We start from the raw sequence: 24,042 nt of genomic DNA on the forward strand, positions 1-24,042 counted from the left end.
GGTACCGTGTGAACATTGCATTTGGTGTTTTTGTCCTGAACTGAAGCCTTTTGCCCATCAAGGGCGACAGAACCGTTCTGTCTGTCTGTTCTGCTTTTAACCATTGCCGGGAACTGGTCTCCAGTTCATCGGTTATCAGCAAAGCAAGAAACAAGTTATGAACAGAAAGTTGTGCTCTGCACACCGTCGGCAAAGAAGCAATGGCTGTTATTCCAAATAATTCCCATCCCTTGGGATTGCGTGTGGATTTGTTTCGTTATGAAGATTTGATTGTAAATGTTACTAAAAACCAAATAAAAATTATGAAAAATTGCGATGGCCCATACGGGGATCGGGCCCGCGCTCTTGGCTTTATTAATACCACGCCCTAAACGACCGATTTAAACGGCAACAAAATGCCCTAGGGCTCCGTGAAAGCCCAGCCTGAGATGATTTTGTATCCGGCACACACTGGGTGATAGAGTTACTGCATAAGAATTGAACACATCGCATCGCTTAAACATTGTTCACTCTTCATATACAAAACTGGGCAGAGTATAAATAGAAAGTAACAGAAAAAGAGCGCTGAATCTAAAAAAAGTCATGTCGAAAATTAGTATCACGCAACCGCTGAACAGCCCATCCCTCAAGCACTGTCTCGATATCAAACCAGCTTCTCGCCTGAAAATGAAGGAAACGCAAAATCACCAGATATTGCCGAAACCCGGGATTGAACCAGGGACCTTTAGATCTTCAGTCGAACGCTCTCCCAACTGAGCTATTTCGGCCCGACAGAAAACGAAGCAAAACTTTCTCGCACCTTTTTGAAAGAAAACTTAAACCCCGGTAGGAATAGCCCCGCACACTCAGTCCTCATTTCGGGGCAATGGCTCGCAAACACATCTCGGAGCTCGGGATGTGTTCATGTAATGTATAATGATATTGAAAATCTTTATGCTCATGTTAATTTATCACTGCCCACGATCCAGGCACTCTCTGATTCCGGGATTTTGCACGTTGCTAACTTGAAAATGTGCATTTTTCCGCACTGGCAATGAATTGACTGATAGCCGGGCTGTGATCAGCTCGGTTTGTTAGGGTGATGCCGCGCAAGAAGGTACATGGAAGAATAATGATCATTGTGATTGTTCTCACACTGCACTTAAATGTTGGCAAACCGTACAGTGTCAATCAGCAATTGTAGTTCCATATGTACGTTTAATGTTCTGCTGAAGTGTTCATAAAGACACAAAGATTGCACACCAGGCTAGATCTCACAGTGTTGAAGACACAGTGAAATATACTGGAGAGTTTATAACTGATTCAGAACATAACATGTCAGTAAAATTCCCCGTTCTGTTCTCGGCACTGATGGGTTGTCAAAAGGAGACGGGCCGAAGTCCTATTGAGCCGCACTGACCCCGAGCCAAGGTGAAATTAAAGCAGGTTCAGTCCTTAGCAGTGATATGATGAAGAGAGATAAGAGTCGCGAATCAAGGAGAGATTTAACGTTAGTGATGGTGAATCTCGGTTTGATGAAAAACTCCATGAATTCTCTGCCGGGAAATTCAGATCTTGCAAATCGCCTGTGAACGGTAAACATTGACACGCAGTGAGCCAATGTGCAATATAGAAGGGGCCCAGGCCAAATGAATGCTCAAGGATAAGTTATCGGTCCCCATGGTCCAGGCATTCCCTGATTCCAGTCTTGCACACTTTGCGAAGTTTAAAATGCTGAATATTTCCACAGTGGCAATGCTTTGATTGATGATAAGCTCGAGTGATGTGGCGCAAATAGGTACCTGGAAGACTAAAGAAAGCCATGATTGGCAACATTTACGTTGTCTTTCAGCAATTGTAGTTCCACTTGTTGAGCGAGATCTTGTCATTTGGTGCAGACTTGAAAACAGAAGTGTATGTTGTATCACGACGCGCTGCTGATGATTGGGGCAACAACAGCAAGGTGAGCTGCAAGCTTGTTCAAAAGCAGCATTGCATTTCGAAGCAACGCAAATACAATGTTCCCTGACCGGGAATCGAACCCGGGCCGCGGCGGTGAGAGCGCCGAATCCTAACCACTAGACCACCAGGGAAGCTGCTGCAAACGTCTGTGCCAGCAAACAGACCAACCCAGTCTTTCCTCCTTGCTTTTTCGAAATTTTCATCACATTCGCGCCAGGGAAAACTGTTCGCAGCAAAAAGCAGTTTTTGTGGAGAACACCAAAGACATTTCCGCGCAATCACAGCGTTAAGTGCGGCTAGGCATCCACTGAAATCCATTTCATTCTCTCCTTTTTCCGGGAATTTTCACTCTCGGTACCGTGTGAACATTTCATTTGGTGTTTTTGTCCTGAACTGAAGCCTTTTGCCCATCAAGGGCGACAGAACCGTTCTGTCTGTCTGTTCTGCTTTTTACCATTGCCGGGAACTGGTCTCCAGTTCATCGGTTATCAGCAAAGCAAGAAACACGTTATGAACAGAAAGTTGTGCTCTGCACACCGTCGGCAAAGAAGCAATGGCTGTTATTCCAAATAAGTCCCATCCCTTGGGATTGCGTGTGGATTTGTTTCGTTATGAAGATTTGATTGTAAATGTTACTAAAAACCGAATAAAAATTATGAAAAATTGCGATGGCCCATACGGGGATCGGGCCCGCGCTCTTGGCTTTATTAATACCACGCCCTAAACGACCGATTTAAACGGCAACAAAATGCCCTAGGACTCCGTGAAAGCCCAGCCTGAGATGATTTTGTATCCGGCACACACTGGGTGATAGAGTTACTGCATAAGAATTGAACACATCGCATCGCTTAAACATTGTTCATTCTTCATATACAAAACTGGGCAGAGTATAACTAGAAAGTAACAGAAAAAGAGCGCTGAATCTAAAAAAAGTCATGTCGAAAATTAGTATCACGCAACCGCTGAACAGCCCATCCCTCAAGCACTGTCTCGATATCAAACCAGCTTCTCCCCTGAAAATGAAGGAAACGCAAAATCACCAGATATTGCCGAAACCCGGGATTGAACCAGGGACCTTTAGATCTTCAGTCTAACGCTCTCCCAACTGAGCTATTTCGGCCCGACAGAAAACGAAGCAAAACTTTCTCGCACCTTTTTGAAAGAAAACTTAAACCCCGGTCGGAATAGCCCCGCACACTCAGTCCTCATTTCGGGGCAATGGCTCGCAAACACATCTCGGAGCTCGGGATGTGTTCATGTAATGTATAATGATATTGAAAATCTTTATGCTCATGTTAATTTATCACTGCCCACGATCCAGGCACTCTCTGATTCCGGGATTGTGCACGTTGCTAACTTGAAAATGTGCATTTTTCCGCACTGGCAATGAATTGACTGATAGCCGGGCTGTGATCAGCTCGGTTTGTTAGGGTGATGCCGCGCAAGAAGGTACATGGAAGAATAATGATCATTGTGATTGTTCTCACACTGCACTTAAATGTTGGCAAACCGTACAGTGTCAATCAGCAATTGTAGTTCCATATGTACATTTAATGTTCTGCTGAAGTGTTCATAAAGACACAAAGATTGCACACCAGGCTAGATCTCACAGTGTTGAAGACACAGTGAAATATACTGGAGAGTTTATAAATGATTCAGAACATAACATGTCAGTAAAATTCCCCGTTCTGTTCTCGGCACTGATGGGTTGTGAAAAGGAGACGGGCCGAAGTCCTATTGAGCCGCATTGACCCCGAGCCAAGGTGAAATTAAAGCAGGTTCAGTCCTTAGCAGTGATATGATGAAGAGAGATAAGAGTCGCGAATCAAGGAGAGATTTAACGTTAGTGATGGTGAATCTCGGTTTGATGAAAAACTCCATGAATTCTCTGCCGGGAAATTCAGATCTTGCAAATCGCCTGTGAACGCTAAACATTGACACGCAGTGAGCCAATGTGCAATATAGAAGGGGCCCAGTCCAAATGAATGCTCAAGGATAAGTTATCGGTCCCCATGGTCCAGGCATTCCCTGATTCCAGTCTTGCACACTTTGCGAAGTTTAAAATGCTGAATATTTCCACAGTGGCAATGCTTTGATTGATGATAAGATCGAGTGATGTGGCGCAAATAGGTACCTGGAAGACTAAAGAAAGCCATGATTGGCAAAATTTACGTTGTCTTTCAGCAATTGTAGTTCCACTTGTTGAGCGAGATCTTGTCATTTAGTGCAGACTTTAAAACAGAAGTGTCTGTTGTATCACGACGCGCTGCTGATGATTGGGGCAACAACAGCAAGGTGAGCTGCAAGCTTGTTCAAAAGCAGCAGTGCATTTCGAATCAACGCAAATACAATGTTCCCTGACCGGGAATCGAAGCCGGGCCGCGGCGGTGAGAGCGCCGAATCATAACCACTAGACCACCAGGGAAGCTGCAGCAAACGTCTGTGCCAGCAAACAGACCAACCCAGTCTTTCCTCCTTGCTTTTTCGAAATTTTCATCACATTCGCGCCAGGGAAAACTGTTCGCAGCAAAAAGCAGTTTTTGTGGAGAACACCAAAGACATGTCCGCGCAATCACAGCGTTAAGTGCGGCTAGGCATCCACTGAAATCCATTTCATTCTCTCCTTTTTCCGGGAATTTTCACTCTCGGTACCGTGTGAACATTGCATTTGGTGTTTTTGTCCTGAACTGAAGCCTTTTGCCCATCAAGGGCGACAGAACCGTTCTGTCTGTCTGTTCTGCTTTTAACCATTGCCGGGAACTGGTCTCCAGTTCATCGGTTATCAGCAAAGCAAGAAACAAGTTATGAACAGAAAGTTGTGCTCTGCACACCGTCGGCAAAGAAGCAATGGCTGTTATTCCAAATAATTCCCATCCCTTGGGATTGCGTGTGGATTTGTTTCGTTATGAAGATTTGATTGTAAATGTTACTAAAAACCAAATAAAAATTATGAAAAATTGCGATGGCCCATACGGGGATCGGGCCCGCGCTCTTGGCTTTATTAATACCACGCCCTAAACGACCGATTTAAACGGCAACAAAATGCCCTAGGGCTCCGTGAAAGCCCAGCCTGAGATGATTTTGTATCCGGCACACACTGGGTGATAGAGTTACTGCATAAGAATTGAACACATCGCATCGCTTAAACATTGTTCACTCTTCATATACAAAACTGGGCAGAGTATAAATAGAAAGTAACAGAAAAAGAGCGCTGAATCTAAAAAAAGTCATGTCGAAAATTAGTATCACGCAACCGCTGAACAGCCCATCCCTCAAGCACTGTCTCGATATCAAACCAGCTTCTCCCCTGAAAATGAAGGAAACGCAAAATCACCAGATATTGCCGAAACCCGGGATTGAACCAGGGACCTTTAGATCTTCAGTCGAACGCTCTCCCAACTGAGCTATTTCGGCCCGACAGAAAACGAAGCAAAACTTTCTCGCACCTTTTTGAAAGAAAACTTAAACCCCGGTCGGAATAGCCCCGCACACTCAGTCCACATTTCGGGGCAATGGCTCGCAAACACATCTCGGAGCTCGGGATGTGTTCATGTAATGTATAATGATATTGAAAATCTTTATGCTCATGTTAATTTATCACTGCCCACGATCCAGGCACTCTCTGATTCCGGGATTGTGCACGTTGCTAACTTGAAAATGTGCATTTTTCCGCACTGGCAATGAATTGACTGATAGCCGGGCTGTGATCAGCTCGGTTTGTTAGGGTGATGCCGCGCAAGAAGGTACATGGAAGAATAATGATCATTGTGATTGTTCTCACACTGCACTTAAATGTTGGCAAACCGCACAGTGTCAATCAGCAATTGTAGTTCCATATGTACGTTTAATGTTCTGCTGAAGTGTTCATAAAGACACAAAGATTGCACACCAGGCTAGATCTCACAGTGTTGAAGACACAGTGAAATATACTGGAGAGTTTATAACTGATTCAGAACATAACATGTCAGTAAAATTCCCCGTTCTGTTCTCGGCACTGATGGGTTGTCAAAAGGAGACGGGCCGAAGTCCTATTGAGCCGCACTGACCCCGAGCCAAGGTGAAATTAAAGCAGGTTCAGTCCTTAGCAGTGATATGATGAAGAGAGATAAGAGTCGCGAATCAAGGAGAGATTTAACGTTAGTGATGGTGAATCTCGGTTTGATGAAAAACTCCATGAATTCTCTGCCGGGAAATTCAGATCTTGCAAATCGCCTGTGAACGGTAAACATTGACACGCAGTGAGCCAATGTGCAATATAGAAGGGGCCCAGGCCAAATGAATGCTCAAGGATAAGTTATCGGTCCCCATGGTCCAGGCATTCCCTGATTCCAGTCTTGCACACTTTGCGAAGTTTAAAATGCTGAATATTTCCACAGTGGCAATGCTTTGATTGATGATAAGCTCGAGTGATGTGGCGCAAATAGGTACCTGGAAGACTAAAGAAAGCCATGATTGGCAACATTTACGTTGTCTTTCAGCAATTGTAGTTCCACTTGTTGAGCGAGATCTTGTCATTTGGTGCAGACTTGAAAACAGAAGTGTATGTTGTATCACGACGCGCTGCTGATGATTGGGGCAACAACAGCAAGGTGAGCTGCAAGCTTGTTCAAAAGCAGCATTGCATTTCGAAGCAACGCAAATACAATGTTCCCTGACCGGGAATCGAACCCGGGCCGCGGCGGTGAGAGCGCCGAATCCTAACCACTAGACCACCAGGGAAGCTGCTGCAAACGTCTGTGCCAGCAAACAGACCAACCCAGTCTTTCCTCCTTGCTTTTTCGAAATTTTCATCACATTCGCGCCAGGGAAAACTGTTCGCAGCAAAAAGCAGTTTTTGTGGAGAACACCAAAGACATTTCCGCGCAATCACAGCGTTAAGTGCGGCTAGGCATCCACTGAAATCCATTTCATTCTCTCCTTTTTCCGGGAATTTTCACTCTCGGTACCGTGTGAACATTTCATTTGGTGTTTTTGTCCTGAACTGAAGCCTTTTGCCCATCAAGGGCGACAGAACCGTTCTGTCTGTCTGTTCTGCTTTTTACCATTGCCGGGAACTGGTCTCCAGTTCATCGGTTATCAGCAAAGCAAGAAACACGTTATGAACAGAAAGTTGTGCTCTGCACACCGTCGGCAAAGAAGCAATGGCTGTTATTCCAAATAAGTCCCATCCCTTGGGATTGCGTGTGGATTTGTTTCGTTATGAAGATTTGATTGTAAATGTTACTAAAAACCGAATAAAAATTATGAAAAATTGCGATGGCCCATACGGGGATCGGGCCCGCGCTCTTGGCTTTATTAATACCACGCCCTAAACGACCGATTTAAACGGCAACAAAATGCCCTAGGACTCCGTGAAAGCCCAGCCTGAGATGATTTTGTATCCGGCACACACTGGGTGATAGAGTTACTGCATAAGAATTGAACACATCGCATCGCTTAAACATTGTTCATTCTTCATATACAAAACTGGGCAGAGTATAACTAGAAAGTAACAGAAAAAGAGCGCTGAATCTAAAAAAAGTCATGTCGAAAATTAGTATCACGCAACCGCTGAACAGCCCATCCCTCAAGCACTGTCTCGATATCAAACCAGCTTCTCCCCTGAAAATGAAGGAAACGCAAAATCACCAGATATTGCCGAAACCCGGGATTGAACCAGGGACCTTTAGATCTTCAGTCTAACGCTCTCCCAACTGAGCTATTTCGGCCCGACAGAAAACGAAGCAAAACTTTCTCGCACCTTTTTGAAAGAAAACTTAAACCCCGGTCGGAATAGCCCCGCACACTCAGTCCTCATTTCGGGGCAATGGCTCGCAAACACATCTGGGAGCTCGGGATGTGTTCATGTAATGTATAATGATATTGAAAATCTTTATGCTCATGTTAATTTATCACTGCCCACGATCCAGGCACTCTCTGATTCCGGGATTGTGCACGTTGCTAACTTGAAAATGTGCATTTTTCCGCACTGGCAATGAATTGACTGATAGCCGGGCTGTGATCAGCTCGGTTTGTTAGGGTGATGCCGCGCAAGAAGGTACATGGAAGAATAATGATCATTGTGATTGTTCTCACACTGCACTTAAATGTTGGCAAACCGTACAGTGTCAATCAGCAATTGTAGTTCCATATGTACATTTAATGTTCTGCTGAAGTGTTCATAAAGACACAAAGATTGCACACCAGGCTAGATCTCACAGTGTTGAAGACACAGTGAAATATACTGGAGAGTTTATAAATGATTCAGAACATAACATGTCAGTAAAATTCCCCGTTCTGTTCTCGGCACTGATGGGTTGTGAAAAGGAGACGGGCCGAAGTCCTATTGAGCCGCATTGACCCCGAGCCAAGGTGAAATTAAAGCAGGTTCAGTCCTTAGCAGTGATATGATGAAGAGAGATAAGAGTCGCGAATCAAGGAGAGATTTAACGTTAGTGATGGTGAATCTCGGTTTGATGAAAAACTCCATGAATTCTCTGCCGGGAAATTCAGATCTTGCAAATCGCCTGTGAACGCTAAACATTGACACGCAGTGAGCCAATGTGCAATATAGAAGGGGCCCAGTCCAAATGAATGCTCAAGGATAAGTTATCGGTCCCCATGGTCCAGGCATTCCCTGATTCCAGTCTTGCACACTTTGCGAAGTTTAAAATGCTGAATATTTCCACAGTGGCAATGCTTTGATTGATGATAAGATCGAGTGATGTGGCGCAAATAGGTACCTGGAAGACTAAAGAAAGCCATGATTGGCAAAATTTACGTTGTCTTTCAGCAATTGTAGTTCCACTTGTTGAGCGAGATCTTGTCATTTAGTGCAGACTTTAAAACAGAAGTGTCTGTTGTATCACGACGCGCTGCTGATGATTGGGGCAACAACAGCAAGGTGAGCTGCAAGCTTGTTCAAAAGCAGCAGTGCATTTCGAATCAACGCAAATACAATGTTCCCTGACCGGGAATCGAAGCCGGGCCGAGGCGGTGAGAGCGCCGAATCATAACCACTAGACCACCAGGGAAGCTGCAGCAAACGTCTGTGCCAGCAAACAGACCAACCCAGTCTTTCCTCCTTGCTTTTTCGAAATTTTCATCACATTCGCGCCAGGGAAAACTGTTCGCAGCAAAAAGCAGTTTTTGTGGAGAACACCAAAGACATGTCCGCGCAATCACAGCGTTAAGTGCGGCTAGGCATCCACTGAAATCCATTTCATTCTCTCCTTTTTCCGGGAATTTTCACTCTCGGTACCGTGTGAACATTGCATTTGGTGTTTTTGTCCTGAACTGAAGCCTTTTGCCCATCAAGGGCGACAGAACCGTTCTGTCTGTCTGTTCTGCTTTTAACCATTGCCGGGAACTGGTCTCCAGTTCATCGGTTATCAGCAAAGCAAGAAACAAGTTATGAACAGAAAGTTGTGCTCTGCACACCGTCGGCAAAGAAGCAATGGCTGTTATTCCAAATAATTCCCATCCCTTGGGATTGCGTGTGGATTTGTTTCGTTATGAAGATTTGATTGTAAATGTTACTAAAAACCAAATAAAAATTATGAAAAATTGCGATGGCCCATACGGGGATCGGGCCCGCGCTCTTGGCTTTATTAATACCACGCCCTAAACGACCGATTTAAACGGCAACAAAATGCCCTAGGGCTCCGTGAAAGCCCAGCCTGAGATGATTTTGTATCCGGCACACACTGGGTGATAGATTTACTGCATAAGAATTGAACACATCGCATCGCTTAAACATTGTTCACTCTTCATATACAAAACTGGGCAGAGTATAAATAGAAAGTAACAGAAAAAGAGCGCTGAATCTAAAAAAAGTCATGTCGAAAATTAGTATCACGCAACCGCTGAACAGCCCATCCCTCAAGCACTGTCTCGATATCAAACCAGCTTCTCCCCTGAAAATGAAGGAAACGCAAAATCACCAGATATTGCCGAAACCCGGGATTGAACCAGGGACCTTTAGATCTTCAGTCGAACGCTCTCCCAACTGAGCTATTTCGGCCCGACAGAAAACGAAGCAAAACTTTCTCGCACCTTTTTGAAAGAAAACTTAAACCCCGGTAGGAATAGCCCCGCACACTCAGTCCTCATTTCGGGGCAATGGCTCGCAAACACATCTCGGAGCTCGGGATGTGTTCATGTAATGTATAATGATATTGAAAATCTTTATGCTCATGTTAATTTATCACTGCCCACGATCCAGGCACTCTCTGATTCCGGGATTTTGCACGTTGCTAACTTGAAAATGTGCATTTTTCCGCACTGGCAATGAATTGACTGATAGCCGGGCTGTGATCAGCTCGGTTTGTTAGGGTGATGCCGCGCAAGAAGGTACATGGAAGAATAATGATCATTGTGATTGTTCTCACACTGCACTTAAATGTTGGCAAACCGTACAGTGTCAATCAGCAATTGTAGTTCCATATGTACGTTTAATGTTCTGCTGAAGTGTTCATAAAGACACAAAGATTGCACACCAGGCTAGATCTCACAGTGTTGAAGACACAGTGAAATATACTGGAGAGTTTATAACTGATTCAGAACATAACATGTCAGTAAAATTCCCCGTTCTGTTCTCGGCACTGATGGGTTGTCAAAAGGAGACGGGCCGAAGTCCTATTGAGCCGCACTGACCCCGAGCCAAGGTGAAATTAAAGCAGGTTCAGTCCTTAGCAGTGATATGATGAAGAGAGATAAGAGTCGCGAATCAAGGAGAGATTTAACGTTAGTGATGGTGAATCTCGGTTTGATGAAAAACTCCATGAATTCTCTGCCGGGAAATTCAGATCTTGCAAATCGCCTGTGAACGGTAAACATTGACACGCAGTGAGCCAATGTGCAATATAGAAGGGGCCCAGGCCAAATGAATGCTCAAGGATAAGTTATCGGTCCCCATGGTCCAGGCATTCCCTGATTCCAGTCTTGCACACTTTGCGAAGTTTAAAATGCTGAATATTTCCACAGTGGCAATGCTTTGATTGATGATAAGCTCGAGTGATGTGGCGCAAATAGGTACCTGGAAGACTAAAGAAAGCCATGATTGGCAACATTTACGTTGTCTTTCAGCAATTGTAGTTCCACTTGTTGAGCGAGATCTTGTCATTTGGTGCAGACTTGAAAACAGAAGTGTATGTTGTATCACGACGCGCTGCTGATGATTGGGGCAACAACAGCAAGGTGAGCTGCAAGCTTGTTCAAAAGCAGCATTGCATTTCGAAGCAACGCAAATACAATGTTCCCTGACCGGGAATCGAACCCGGGCCGCGGCGGTGAGAGCGCCGAATCCTAACCACTAGACCACCAGGGAAGCTGCTGCAAACGTCTGTGCCAGCAAACAGACCAACCCAGTCTTTCCTCCTTGCTTTTTCGAAATTTTCATCACATTCGCGCCAGGGAAAACTGTTCGCAGCAAAAAGCAGTTTTTGTGGAGAACACCAAAGACATTTCCGCGCAATCACAGCGTTAAGTGCGGCTAGGCATCCACTGAAATCCATTTCATTCTCTCCTTTTTCCGGGAATTTTCACTCTCGGTACCGTGTGAACATTTCATTTGGTGTTTTTGTCCTGAACTGAAGCCTTTTGCCCATCAAGGGCGACAGAACCGTTCTGTCTGTCTGTTCTGCTTTTTACCATTGCCGGGAACTGGTCTCCAGTTCATCGGTTATCAGCAAAGCAAGAAACACGTTATGAACAGAAAGTTGTGCTCTGCACACCGTCGGCAAAGAAGCAATGGCTGTTATTCCAAATAAGTCCCATCCCTTGGGATTGCGTGTGGATTTGTTTCGTTATGAAGATTTGATTGTAAATGTTACTAAAAACCGAATAAAAATTATGAAAAATTGCGATGGCCCATACGGGGATCGGGCCCGCGCTCTTGGCTTTATTAATACCACGCCCTAAACGACCGATTTAAACGGCAACAAAATGCCCTAGGACTCCGTGAAAGCCCAGCCTGAGATGATTTTGTATCCGGCACACACTGGGTGATAGAGTTACTGCATAAGAATTGAACACATCGCATCGCTTAAACATTGTTCATTCTTCATATACAAAACTGGGCAGAGTATAACTAGAAAGTAACAGAAAAAGAGCGCTGAATCTAAAAAAAGTCATGTCGAAAATTAGTATCACGCAACCGCTGAACAGCCCATCCCTCAAGCACTGTCTCGATATCAAACCAGCTTCTCCCCTGAAAATGAAGGAAACGCAAAATCACCAGATATTGCCGAAACCCGGGATTGAACCAGGGACCTTTAGATCTTCAGTCTAACGCTCTCCCAACTGAGCTATTTCGGCCCGACAGAAAACGAAGCAAAACTTTCTCGCACCTTTTTGAAAGAAAACTTAAACCCCGGTCGGAATAGCCCCGCACACTCAGTCCTCATTTCGGGGCAATGGCTCGCAAACACATCTCGGAGCTCGGGATGTGTTCATGTAATGTATAATGATATTGAAAATCTTTATGCTCATGTTAATTTATCACTGCCCACGATCCAGGCACTCTCTGATTCCGGGATTGTGCACGTTGCTAACTTGAAAATGTGCATTTTTCCGCACTGGCAATGAATTGACTGATAGCCGGGCTGTGATCAGCTCGGTTTGTTAGGGTGATGCCGCGCAAGAAGGTACATGGAAGAATAATGATCATTGTGATTGTTCTCACACTGCACTTAAATGTTGGCAAACCGTACAGTGTCAATCAGCAATTGTAGTTCCATATGTACATTTAATGTTCTGCTGAAGTGTTCATAAAGACACAAAGATTGCACACCAGGCTAGATCTCACAGTGTTGAAGACACAGTGAAATATACTGGAGAGTTTATAAATGATTCAGAACATAACATGTCAGTAAAATTCCCCGTTCTGTTCTCGGCACTGATGGGTTGTGAAAAGGAGACGGGCCGAAGTCCTATTGAGCCGCATTGACCCCGAGCCAAGGTGAAATTAAAGCAGGTTCAGTCCTTAGCAGTGATATGATGAAGAGAGATAAGAGTCGCGAATCAAGGAGAGATTTAACGTTAGTGATGGTGAATCTCGGTTTGATGAAAAACTCCATGAATTCTCTGCCGGGAAATTCAGATCTTGCAAATCGCCTGTGAACGCTAAACATTGACACGCAGTGAGCCAATGTGCAATATAGAAGGGGCCCAGTCCAAATGAATGCTCAAGGATAAGTTATCGGTCCCCATGGTCCAGGCATTCCCTGATTCCAGTCTTGCACACTTTGCAAAGTTTAAAATGCTGAATATTTCCACAGTGGCAATGCTTTGATTGATGATAAGATCGAGTGATGTGGCGCAAATAGGTACCTGGAAGACTAAAGAAAGCCATGATTGGCAAAATTTACGTTGTCTTTCAGCAATTGTAGTTCCACTTGTTGAGCGAGATCTTGTCATTTAGTGCAGACTTTAAAACAGAAGTGTCTGTTGTATCACGACGCGCTGCTGATGATTGGGGCAACAACAGCAAGGTGAGCTGCAAGCTTGTTCAAAAGCAGCAGTGCATTTCGAATCAACGCAAATACAATGTTCCCTGACCGGGAATCGAAGCCGGGCCGAGGCGGTGAGAGCGCCGAATCATAACCACTAGACCACCAGGGAAGCTGCAGCAAACGTCTGTGCCAGCAAACAGACCAACCCAGTCTTTCCTCCTTGCTTTTTCGAAATTTTCATCACATTCGCGCCAGGGAAAACTGTTCGCAGCAAAAAGCAGTTTTTGTGGAGAACACCAAAGACATGTCCGCGCAATCACAGCGTTAAGTGCGGCTAGGCATCCACTGAAATCCATTTCATTCTCTCCTTTTTCCGGGAATTTTCACTCTCGGTACCGTGTGAACATTGCATTTGGTGTTTTTGTCCTGAACTGAAGCCTTTTGCCCATCAAGGGCGACAGAACCGTTCTGTCTGTCTGTTCTGCTTTTAACCATTGCCGGGAACTGGTCTCCAGTTCATCGGTTATCAGCAAAGCAAGAAACAAGTTATGAACAGAAAGTTGTGCTCTGCACACCGTCGGCAAAGAAGCAATGGCTGTTATTCCAAATAATTCCCATCCCTTGGGATTGCGTGTGGATTTGTTTCGTTATGAAGATTTGATTGTAAATGTTACTAAAAACCAAATAAAAATTATGAAAAATTGCGATGGCCCATACGGGGATCGGGCCCGCGCTCTTGGCTTTATTAATACCACGCCCTAAACGACCGATTTAAACGGCAACAAAATGCCCTAGGGCTCCGTGAAAGCCCAGCCTGAGATGATTTTGTATCCGGCACACACTGGGTGATAGAGTTACTGCATAAGAATTGAACACATCGCATCGCTTAAACATTGTTCACTCTTCATATACAAAACTGGGCAGAGTATAAATAGAAAGTAACAGAAAAAGAGCGCTGAATCTAAAAAAAGTCATGTCGAAAATTAGTATCACGCAACCGCTGAACAGCCCATCCCTCAAGCACTGTCTCGATATCAAACCAGCTTCTCCCCTGAAAATGAAGGAAACGCAAAATCACCAGATATTGCCGAAACCCGGGATTGAACCAGGGACCTTTAGATCTTCAGTCGAACGCTCTCCCAACTGAGCTATTTCGGCCCGACAGAAAACGAAGCAAAACTTTCTCGCACCTTTTTGAAAGAAAACTTAAACCCCGGTAGGAATAGCCCCGCACACTCAGTCCTCATTTCGGGGCAATGGCTCGCAAACACATCTCGGAGCTCGGGATGTGTTCATGTAATGTATAATGATATTGAAAATCTTTATGCTCATGTTAATTTATCACTGCCCACGATCCAGGCACTCTCTGATTCCGGGATTTTGCACGTTGCTAACTTGAAAATGTGCATTTTTCCGCACTGGCAATGAATTGACTGATAGCCGGGCTGTGATCAGCTCGGTTTGTTAGGGTGATGCCGCGCAAGAAGGTACATGGAAGAATAATGATCATTGTGATTGTTCTCACACTGCACTTAAATGTTGGCAAACCGTACAGTGTCAATCAGCAATTGTAGTTCCATATGTACGTTTAATGTTCTGCTGAAGTGTTCATAAAGACACAAAGATTGCACACCAGGCTAGATCTCACAGTGTTGAAGACACAGTGAAATATACTGGAGAGTTTATAACTGATTCAGAACATAACATGTCAGTAAAATTCCCCGTTCTGTTCTCGGCACTGATGGGTTGTCAAAAGGAGACGGGCCGAAGTCCTATTGAGCCGCACTGACCCCGAGCCAAGGTGAAATTAAAGCAGGTTCAGTCCTTAGCAGTGATATGATGAAGAGAGATAAGAGTCGCGAATCAAGGAGAGATTTAACGTTAGTGATGGTGAATCTCGGTTTGATGAAAAACTCCATGAATTCTCTGCCGGGAAATTCAGATCTTGCAAATCGCCTGTGAACGGTAAACATTGACACGCAGTGAGCCAATGTGCAATATAGAAGGGGCCCAGGCCAAATGAATGCTCAAGGATAAGTTATCGGTCCCCATGGTCCAGGCATTCCCTGATTCCAGTCTTGCACACTTTGCGAAGTTTAAAATGCTGAATATTTCCACAGTGGCAATGCTTTGATTGATGATAAGCTCGAGTGATGTGGCGCAAATAGGTACCTGGAAGACTAAAGAAAGCCATGATTGGCAACATTTACGTTGTCTTTCAGCAATTGTAGTTCCACTTGTTGAGCGAGATCTTGTCATTTGGTGCAGACTTGAAAACAGAAGTGTATGTTGTATCACGACGCGCTGCTGATGATTGGGGCAACAACAGCAAGGTGAGCTGCAAGCTTGTTCAAAAGCAGCATTGCATTTCGAAGCAACGCAAATACAATGTTCCCTGACCGGGAATCGAACCCGGGCCGCGGCGGTGAGAGCGCCGAATCCTAACCACTAGACCACCAGGGAAGCTGCTGCAAACGTCTGTGCCAGCAAACAGACCAACCCAGTCTTTCCTCCTTGCTTTTTCAAAATTTTCATCACATTCGCGCCAGGGAAAACTGTTCGCAGCAAAAAGCAGTTTTTGTGGAGAACACCAAAGACATTTCCGCGCAATCACAGCGTTAAGTGCGGCTAGGCATCCACTGAAATCCATTTCATTCTCTCCTTTTTCCGGGAATTTTCACTCTCGGTACCGTGTGAACATTTCATTTGGTGTTTTTGTCCTGAACTGAAGCCTTTTGCCCATCAAGGGCGACAGAACCGTTCTGTCTGTCTGTTCTGCTTTTTACCATTGCCGGGAACTGGTCTCCAGTTCATCGGTTATCAGCAAAGCAAGAAACACGTTATGAACAGAAAGTTGTGCTCTGCACACCGTCGGCAAAGAAGCAATGGCTGTTATTCCAAATAAGTCCCATCCCTTGGGATTGCGTGTGGATTTGTTTCGTTATGAAGATTTGATTGTAAATGTTACTAAAAACCGAATAAAAATTATGAAAAATTGCGATGGCCCATACGGGGATCGGGCCCGCGCTCTTGGCTTTATTAATACCACGCCCTAAACGACCGATTTAAACGGCAACAAAATGCCCTAGGACTCCGTGAAAGCCCAGCCTGAGATGATTTTGTATCCGGCACACACTGGGTGATAGAGTTACTGCATAAGAATTGAACACATCGCATCGCTTAAACATTGTTCATTCTTCATATACAAAACTGGGCAGAGTATAACTAGAAAGTAACAGAAAAAGAGCGCTGAATCTAAAAAAAGTCATGTCGAAAATTAGTATCACGCAACCGCTGAACAGCCCATCCCTCAAGCACTGTCTCGATATCAAACCAGCTTCTCCCCTGAAAATGAAGGAAACGCAAAATCACCAGATATTGCCGAAACCCGGGATTGAACCAGGGACCTTTAGATCTTCAGTCTAACGCTCTCCCAACTGAGCTATTTCGGCCCGACAGAAAACGAAGCAAAACTTTCTCGCACCTTTTTGAAAGAAAACTTAAACCCCGGTCGGAATAGCCCCGCACACTCAGTCCTCATTTCGGGGCAATGGCTCGCAAACACATCTCGGAGCTCGGGATGTGTTCATGTAATGTATAATGATATTGAAAATCTTTATGCTCATGTTAATTTATCACTGCCCACGATCCAGGCACTCTCTGATTCCGGGATTGTGCACGTTGCTAACTTGAAAATGTGCATTTTTCCGCACTGGCAATGAATTGACTGATAGCCGGGCTGTGATCAGCTCGGTTTGTTAGGGTGATGCCGCGCAAGAAGGTACATGGAAGAATAATGATCATTGTGATTGTTCTCACACTGCACTTAAATGTTGGCAAACCGTACAGTGTCAATCAGCAATTGTAGTTCCATATGTACATTTAATGTTCTGCTGAAGTGTTCATAAAGACACAAAGATTGCACACCAGGCTAGATCTCACAGTGTTGAAGACACAGTGAAATATACTGGAGAGTTTATAAATGATTCAGAACATAACATGTCAGTAAAATTCCCCGTTCTGTTCTCGGCACTGATGGGTTGTGAAAAGGAGACGGGCCGAAGTCCTATTGAGCCGCATTGACCCCGAGCCAAGGTGAAATTAAAGCAGGTTCAGTCCTTAGCAGTGATATGATGAAGAGAGATAAGAGTCGCGAATCAAGGAGAGATTTAACGTTAGTGATGGTGAATCTCGGTTTGATGAAAAACTCCATGAATTCTCTGCCGGGAAATTCAGATCTTGCAAATCGCCTGTGAACGCTAAACATTGACACGCAGTGAGCCAATGTGCAATATAGAAGGGGCCCAGTCCAAATGAATGCTCAAGGATAAGTTATCGGTCCCCATGGTCCAGGCATTCCCTGATTCCAGTCTTGCACACTTTGCGAAGTTTAAAATGCTGAATATTTCCACAGTGGCAATGCTTTGATTGATGATAAGATCGAGTGATGTGGCGCAAATAGGTACCTGGAAGACTAAAGAAAGCCATGATTGGCAAAATTTACGTTGTCTTTCAGCAATTGTAGTTCCACTTGTTGAGCGAGATCTTGTCATTTAGTGCAGACTTTAAAACAGAAGTGTCTGTTGTATCACGACGCGCTGCTGATGATTGGGGCAACAACAGCAAGGTGAGCTGCAAGCTTGTTCAAAAGCAGCAGTGCATTTCGAATCAACGCAAATACAATGTTCCCTGACCGGGAATCGAAGCCGGGCCGCGGCGGTGAGAGCGCCGAATCATAACCACTAGACCACCAGGGAAGCTGCAGCAAACGTCTGTGCCAGCAAACAGACCAACCCAGTCTTTCCTCCTTGCTTTTTCGAAATTTTCATCACATTCGCGCCAGGGAAAACTGTTCGCAGCAAAAAGCAGTTTTTGTGGAGAACACCAAAGACATGTCCGCGCAATCACAGCGTTAAGTGCGGCTAGGCATCCACTGAAATCCATTTCATTCTCTCCTTTTTCCGGGAATTTTCACTCTCGGTACCGTGTGAACATTGCATTTGGTGTTTTTGTCCTGAACTGAAGCCTTTTGCCCATCAAGGGCGACAGAACCGTTCTGTCTGTCTGTTCTGCTTTTAACCATTGCCGGGAACTGGTCTCCAGTTCATCGGTTATCAGCAAAGCAAGAAACAAGTTATGAACAGAAAGTTGTGCTCTGCACACCGTCGGCAAAGAAGCAATGGCTGTTATTCCAAATAATTCCCATCCCTTGGGATTGCGTGTGGATTTGTTTCGTTATGAAGATTTGATTGTAAATGTTACTAAAAACCAAATAAAAATTATGAAAAATTGCGATGGCCCATACGGGGATCGGGCCCGCGCTCTTGGCTTTATTAATACCACGCCCTAAACGACCGATTTAAACGGCAACAAAATGCCCTAGGGCTCCGTGAAAGCCCAGCCTGAGATGATTTTGTATCCGGCACACACTGGGTGATAGAGTTACTGCATAAGAATTGAACACATCGCATCGCTTAAACATTGTTCACTCTTCATATACAAAACTGGGCAGAGTATAAATAGAAAGTAACAGAAAAAGAGCGCTGAATCTAAAAAAAGTCATGTCGAAAATTAGTATCACGCAACCGCTGAACAGCCCATCCCTCAAGCACTGTCTCGATATCAAACCAGCTTCTCCCCTGAAAATGAAGGAAACGCAAAATCACCAGATATTGCCGAAACCCGGGATTGAACCAGGGACCTTTAGATCTTCAGTCTAACGCTCTCCCAACTGAGCTATTTCGGCCCGACAGAAAACGAAGCAAAACTTTCTCGCACCTTTTTGAAAGAAAACTTAAACCCCGGTCGGAATAGCCCCGCACACTCAGTCCACATTTCGGGGCAATGGCTCGCAAACACATCTCGGAGCTCGGGATGTGTTCATGTAATGTATAATGATATTGAAAATCTTTATGCTCATGTTAATTTATCACTGCCCACGATCCAGGCACTCTCTGATTCCGGGATTGTGCACGTTGCTAACTTGAAAATGTGCATTTTTCCGCACTGGCAATGAATTGACTGATAGCCGGGCTGTGATCAGCTCGGTTTGTTAGGGTGATGCCGCGCAAGAAGGTACATGGAAGAATAATGATCATTGTGATTGTTCTCACACTGCACTTAAATGTTGGCAAACCGTACAGTGTCAATCAGCAATTGTAGTTCCATATGTACGTTTAATGTTCTGCTGAAGTGTTCATAAAGACACAAAGATTGCACACCAGGCTAGATCTCACAGTGTTGAAGACACAGTGAAATATACTGGAGAGTTTATAACTGATTCAGAACATAACATGTCAGTAAAATTCCCCGTTCTGTTCTCGGCACTGATGGGTTGTCAAAAGGAGACGGGCCGAAGTCCTATTGAGCCGCACTGACCCCGAGCCAAGGTGAAATTAAAGCAGGTTCAGTCCTTAGCAGTGATATGATGAAGAGAGATAAGAGTCGCGAATCAAGGAGAGATTTAACGTTAGTGATGGTGAATCTCGGTTTGATGAAAAACTCCATGAATTCTCTGCCGGGAAATTCAGATCTTGCAAATCGCCTGTGAACGGTAAACATTGACACGCAGTGAGCCAATGTGCAATATAGAAGGGGCCCAGGCCAAATGAATGCTCAAGGATAAGTTATCGGTCCCCATGGTCCAGGCATTCCCTGATTCCAGTCTTGCACACTTTGCGAAGTTTAAAATGCTGAATATTTCCACAGTGGCAATGCTTTGATTGATGATAAGCTCGAGTGATGTGGCGCAAATAGGTACCTGGAAGACTAAAGAAAGCCATGATTGGCAACATTTACGTTGTCTTTCAGCAATTGTAGTTCCACTTGTTGAGCGAGATCTTGTCATTTGGTGCAGACTTGAAAACAGAAGTGTATGTTGTATCACGACGCGCTGCTGATGATTGGGGCAACAACAGCAAGGTGAGCTGCAAGCTTGTTCAAAAGCAGCATTGCATTTCGAAGCAACGCAAATACAATGTTCCCTGACCGGGAATCGAACCCGGGCCGCGGCGGTGAGAGCGCCGAATCCTAACCACTAGACCACCAGGGAAGCTGCAGCAAACGTCTGTGCCAGCAAACAGACCAACCCAGTCTTTCCTCCTTGCTTTTTCGAAATTTTCATCACATTCGCGCCAGGGAAAACTGTTCGCAGCAAAAAGCAGTTTTTGTGGAGAACACCAAAGACATTTCCGCGCAATCACAGCGTTAAGTGCGGCTAGGCATCCACTGAAATCCATTTCATTCTCTCCTTTTTCCGGGAATTTTCACTCTCGGTACCGTGTGAACATTTCATTTGGTGTTTTTGTCCTGAACTGAAGCCTTTTGCCCATCAAGGGCGACAGAACCGTTCTGTCTGTCTGTTCTGCTTTTTACCATTGCCGGGAACTGGTCTCCAGTTCATCGGTTATCAGCAAAGCAAGAAACACGTTATGAACAGAAAGTTGTGCTCTGCACACCGTCGGCAAAGAAGCAATGGCTGTTATTCCAAATAAGTCCCATCCCTTGGGATTGCGTGTGGATTTGTTTCGTTATGAAGATTTGATTGTAAATGTTACTAAAAACCGAATAAAAATTATGAAAAATTGCGATGGCCCATACGGGGATCGGGCCCGCGCTCTTGGCTTTATTAATACCACGCCCTAAACGACCGATTTAAACGGCAACAAAATGCCCTAGGACTCCGTGAAAGCCCAGCCTGAGATGATTTTGTATCCGGCACACACTGGGTGATAGAGTTACTGCATAAGAATTGAACACATCGCATCGCTTAAACATTGTTCATTCTTCATATACAAAACTGGGCAGAGTATAACTAGAAAGTAACAGAAAAAGAGCGCTGAATCTAAAAAAAGTCATGTCGAAAATTAGTATCACGCAACCGCTGAACAGCCCATCCCTCAAGCACTGTCTCGATATCAAACCAGCTTCTCCCCTGAAAATGAAGGAAACGCAAAATCACCAGATATTGCCGAAACCCGGGATTGAACCAGGGACCTTTAGATCTTCAGTCTAACGCTCTCCCAACTGAGCTATTTCGGCCCGACAGAAAACGAAGCAAAACTTTCTCGCACCTTTTTGAAAGAAAACTTAAACCCCGGTCGGAATAGCCCCGCACACTCAGTCCTCATTTCGGGGCAATGGCTCGCAAACACATCTCGGAGCTCGGGATGTGTTCATGTAATGTATAATGATATTGAAAATCTTTATGCTCATGTTAATTTATCACTGCCCACGATCCAGGCACTCTCTGATTCCGGGATTGTGCACGTTGCTAACTTGAAAATGTGCATTTTTCCGCACTGGCAATGAATTGACTGATAGCCGGGCTGTGATCAGCTCGGTTTGTTAGGGTGATGCCGCGCAAGAAGGTACATGGAAGAATAATGATCATTGTGATTGTTCTCACACTGCACTTAAATGTTGGCAAACCGTACAGTGTCAATCAGCAATTGTAGTTCCATATGTACATTTAATGTTCTGCTGAAGTGTTCATAAAGACACAAAGATTGCACACCAGGCTAGATCTCACAGTGTTGAAGACACAGTGAAATATACTGGAGAGTTTATAAATGATTCAGAACATAACATGTCAGTAAAATTCCCCGTTCTGTTCTCGGCACTGATGGGTTGTGAAAAGGAGACGGGCCGAAGTCCTATTGAGCCGCATTGACCCCGAGCCAAGGTGAAATTAAAGCAGGTTCAGTCCTTAGCAGTGATATGATGAAGAGAGATAAGAGTCGCGAATCAAGGAGAGATTTAACGTTAGTGATGGTGAATCTCGGTTTGATGAAAAACTCCATGAATTCTCTGCCGGGAAATTCAGATCTTGCAAATCGCCTGTGAACGCTAAACATTGACACGCAGTGAGCCAATGTGCAATATAGAAGGGGCCCAGTCCAAATGAATGCTCAAGGATAAGTTATCGGTCCCCATGGTCCAGGCATTCCCTGATTCCAGTCTTGCACACTTTGCGAAGTTTAAAATGCTGAATATTTCCACAGTGGCAATGCTTTGATTGATGATAAGATCGAGTGATGTGGCGCAAATAGGTACCTGGAAGACTAAAGAAAGCCATGATTGGCAAAATTTACGTTGTCTTTCAGCAATTGTAGTTCCACTTGTTGAGCGAGATCTTGTCATTTAGTGCAGACTTTAAAACAGAAGTGTCTGTTGTATCACGACGCGCTGCTGATGATTGGGGCAACAACAGCAAGGTGAGCTGCAAGCTTGTTCAAAAGCAGCAGTGCATTTCGAATCAACGCAAATACAATGTTCCCTGACCGGGAATCGAAGCCGGGCCGCGGCGGTGAGAGCGCCGAATCATAACCACTAGACCACCAGGGAAGCTGCAGCAAACGTCTGTGCCAGCAAACAGACCAACCCAGTCTTTCCTCCTTGCTTTTTCGAAATTTTCATCACATTCGCGCCAGGGAAAACTGTTCGCAGCAAAAAGCAGTTTTTGTGGAGAACACCAAAGACATGTCCGCGCAATCACAGCGTTAAGTGCGGCTAGGCATCCACTGAAATCCATTTCATTCTCTCCTTTTTCCGGGAATTTTCACTCTCGGTACCGTGTGAACATTGCATTTGGTGTTTTTGTCCTGAACTGAAGCCTTTTGCCCATCAAGGGCGACAGAACCGTTCTGTCTGTCTGTTCTGCTTTTAACCATTGCCGGGAACTGGTCTCCAGTTCATCGGTTATCAGCAAAGCAAGAAACAAGTTATGAACAGAAAGTTGTGCTCTGCACACCGTCGGCAAAGAAGCAATGGCTGTTATTCCAAATAATTCCCATCCCTTGGGATTGCGTGTGGATTTGTTTCGTTATGAAGATTTGATTGTAAATGTTACTAAAAACCAAATAAAAATTATGAAAAATTGCGATGGCCCATACGGGGATCGGGCCCGCGCTCTTGGCTTTATTAATACCACGCCCTAAACGACCGATTTAAACGGCAACAAAATGCCCTAGGGCTCCGTGAAAGCCCAGCCTGAGATGATTTTGTATCCGGCACACACTGGGTGATAGAGTTACTGCATAAGAATTGAACACATCGCATCGCTTAAACATTGTTCACTCTTCATATACAAAACTGGGCAGAGTATAAATAGAAAGTAACAGAAAAAGAGCGCTGAATCTAAAAAAAGTCATGTCGAAAATTAGTATCACGCAACCGCTGAACAGCCCATCCCTCAAGCACTGTCTCGATATCAAACCAGCTTCTCCCCTGAAAATGAAGGAAACGCAAAATCACCAGATATTGCCGAAACCCGGGATTGAACCAGGGACCTTTAGATCTTCAGTCGAACGCTCTCCCAACTGAGCTATTTCGGCCCGACAGAAAACGAAGCAAAACTTTCTCGCACCTTTTTGAAAGAAAACTTAAACCCCGGTAGGAATAGCCCCGCACACTCAGTCCTCATTTCGGGGCAATGGCTCGCAAACACATCTCGGAGCTCGGGATGTGTTCATGTAATGTATAATGATATTGAAAATCTTTATGCTCATGTTAATTTATCACTGCCCACGATCCAGGCACTCTCTGATTCCGGGATTGTGCACGTTGCTAACTTGAAAATGTGCATTTTTCCGCACTGGCAATGAATTGACTGATAGCCGGGCTGTGATCAGCTCGGTTTGTTAGGGTGATGTCGCGCAAGAACGTACAT

At 44.7% G+C, this 24,042-nt stretch overlaps 21 non-coding genes across 21 annotated transcripts; all 21 read right to left on the reverse strand.

Moving 5' to 3' along the window:
• Window positions 1-694: 694 nt before the first annotated feature.
• On the reverse strand, window positions 695-767 carry trnaf-gaa (transfer RNA phenylalanine (anticodon GAA)). The gene has a single exon. It is a non-coding gene; the product is annotated as a tRNA-Phe (tRNA).
• Window positions 768-2,000: 1,233 nt separating this feature from the next.
• Window positions 2,001-2,072, reverse strand: trnae-cuc (transfer RNA glutamic acid (anticodon CUC)). Its single transcript has one exon. It is a non-coding gene; the product is annotated as a tRNA-Glu (tRNA).
• Window positions 2,073-2,988: 916 nt separating this feature from the next.
• Window positions 2,989-3,061, reverse strand: trnaf-gaa (transfer RNA phenylalanine (anticodon GAA)). Its single transcript has one exon. It is a non-coding gene; the product is annotated as a tRNA-Phe (tRNA).
• Window positions 3,062-4,294: 1,233 nt separating this feature from the next.
• trnae-cuc (transfer RNA glutamic acid (anticodon CUC)) lies at window positions 4,295-4,366 on the reverse strand. The gene has a single exon. It is a non-coding gene; the product is annotated as a tRNA-Glu (tRNA).
• A 916-nt stretch (window positions 4,367-5,282) lies between these two features.
• trnaf-gaa (transfer RNA phenylalanine (anticodon GAA)) lies at window positions 5,283-5,355 on the reverse strand. Its single transcript has one exon. It is a non-coding gene; the product is annotated as a tRNA-Phe (tRNA).
• A 1,233-nt stretch (window positions 5,356-6,588) lies between these two features.
• Window positions 6,589-6,660, reverse strand: trnae-cuc (transfer RNA glutamic acid (anticodon CUC)). Its single transcript has one exon. It is a non-coding gene; the product is annotated as a tRNA-Glu (tRNA).
• Window positions 6,661-7,576: 916 nt separating this feature from the next.
• trnaf-gaa (transfer RNA phenylalanine (anticodon GAA)) lies at window positions 7,577-7,649 on the reverse strand. The gene has a single exon. It is a non-coding gene; the product is annotated as a tRNA-Phe (tRNA).
• Window positions 7,650-8,882: 1,233 nt separating this feature from the next.
• Window positions 8,883-8,954, reverse strand: trnae-cuc (transfer RNA glutamic acid (anticodon CUC)). The gene has a single exon. It is a non-coding gene; the product is annotated as a tRNA-Glu (tRNA).
• A 916-nt stretch (window positions 8,955-9,870) lies between these two features.
• trnaf-gaa (transfer RNA phenylalanine (anticodon GAA)) lies at window positions 9,871-9,943 on the reverse strand. Its single transcript has one exon. It is a non-coding gene; the product is annotated as a tRNA-Phe (tRNA).
• A 1,233-nt stretch (window positions 9,944-11,176) lies between these two features.
• On the reverse strand, window positions 11,177-11,248 carry trnae-cuc (transfer RNA glutamic acid (anticodon CUC)). Its single transcript has one exon. It is a non-coding gene; the product is annotated as a tRNA-Glu (tRNA).
• A 916-nt stretch (window positions 11,249-12,164) lies between these two features.
• trnaf-gaa (transfer RNA phenylalanine (anticodon GAA)) lies at window positions 12,165-12,237 on the reverse strand. The gene has a single exon. It is a non-coding gene; the product is annotated as a tRNA-Phe (tRNA).
• A 1,233-nt stretch (window positions 12,238-13,470) lies between these two features.
• On the reverse strand, window positions 13,471-13,542 carry trnae-cuc (transfer RNA glutamic acid (anticodon CUC)). Its single transcript has one exon. It is a non-coding gene; the product is annotated as a tRNA-Glu (tRNA).
• A 916-nt stretch (window positions 13,543-14,458) lies between these two features.
• On the reverse strand, window positions 14,459-14,531 carry trnaf-gaa (transfer RNA phenylalanine (anticodon GAA)). Its single transcript has one exon. It is a non-coding gene; the product is annotated as a tRNA-Phe (tRNA).
• A 1,233-nt stretch (window positions 14,532-15,764) lies between these two features.
• trnae-cuc (transfer RNA glutamic acid (anticodon CUC)) lies at window positions 15,765-15,836 on the reverse strand. Its single transcript has one exon. It is a non-coding gene; the product is annotated as a tRNA-Glu (tRNA).
• Window positions 15,837-16,752: 916 nt separating this feature from the next.
• trnaf-gaa (transfer RNA phenylalanine (anticodon GAA)) lies at window positions 16,753-16,825 on the reverse strand. The gene has a single exon. It is a non-coding gene; the product is annotated as a tRNA-Phe (tRNA).
• Window positions 16,826-18,058: 1,233 nt separating this feature from the next.
• trnae-cuc (transfer RNA glutamic acid (anticodon CUC)) lies at window positions 18,059-18,130 on the reverse strand. Its single transcript has one exon. It is a non-coding gene; the product is annotated as a tRNA-Glu (tRNA).
• Window positions 18,131-19,046: 916 nt separating this feature from the next.
• On the reverse strand, window positions 19,047-19,119 carry trnaf-gaa (transfer RNA phenylalanine (anticodon GAA)). The gene has a single exon. It is a non-coding gene; the product is annotated as a tRNA-Phe (tRNA).
• A 1,233-nt stretch (window positions 19,120-20,352) lies between these two features.
• trnae-cuc (transfer RNA glutamic acid (anticodon CUC)) lies at window positions 20,353-20,424 on the reverse strand. Its single transcript has one exon. It is a non-coding gene; the product is annotated as a tRNA-Glu (tRNA).
• A 916-nt stretch (window positions 20,425-21,340) lies between these two features.
• trnaf-gaa (transfer RNA phenylalanine (anticodon GAA)) lies at window positions 21,341-21,413 on the reverse strand. The gene has a single exon. It is a non-coding gene; the product is annotated as a tRNA-Phe (tRNA).
• A 1,233-nt stretch (window positions 21,414-22,646) lies between these two features.
• On the reverse strand, window positions 22,647-22,718 carry trnae-cuc (transfer RNA glutamic acid (anticodon CUC)). Its single transcript has one exon. It is a non-coding gene; the product is annotated as a tRNA-Glu (tRNA).
• A 916-nt stretch (window positions 22,719-23,634) lies between these two features.
• Window positions 23,635-23,707, reverse strand: trnaf-gaa (transfer RNA phenylalanine (anticodon GAA)). The gene has a single exon. It is a non-coding gene; the product is annotated as a tRNA-Phe (tRNA).
• Between the last annotated feature and the right edge of the window lie 335 nt (window positions 23,708-24,042).

Source organism: Pristiophorus japonicus, chromosome 28, assembly GCF_044704955.1.
Source record: "Pristiophorus japonicus isolate sPriJap1 chromosome 28, sPriJap1.hap1, whole genome shotgun sequence".
NCBI classification, from domain to species: domain Eukaryota; kingdom Metazoa; phylum Chordata; class Chondrichthyes; family Pristiophoridae; genus Pristiophorus; species Pristiophorus japonicus.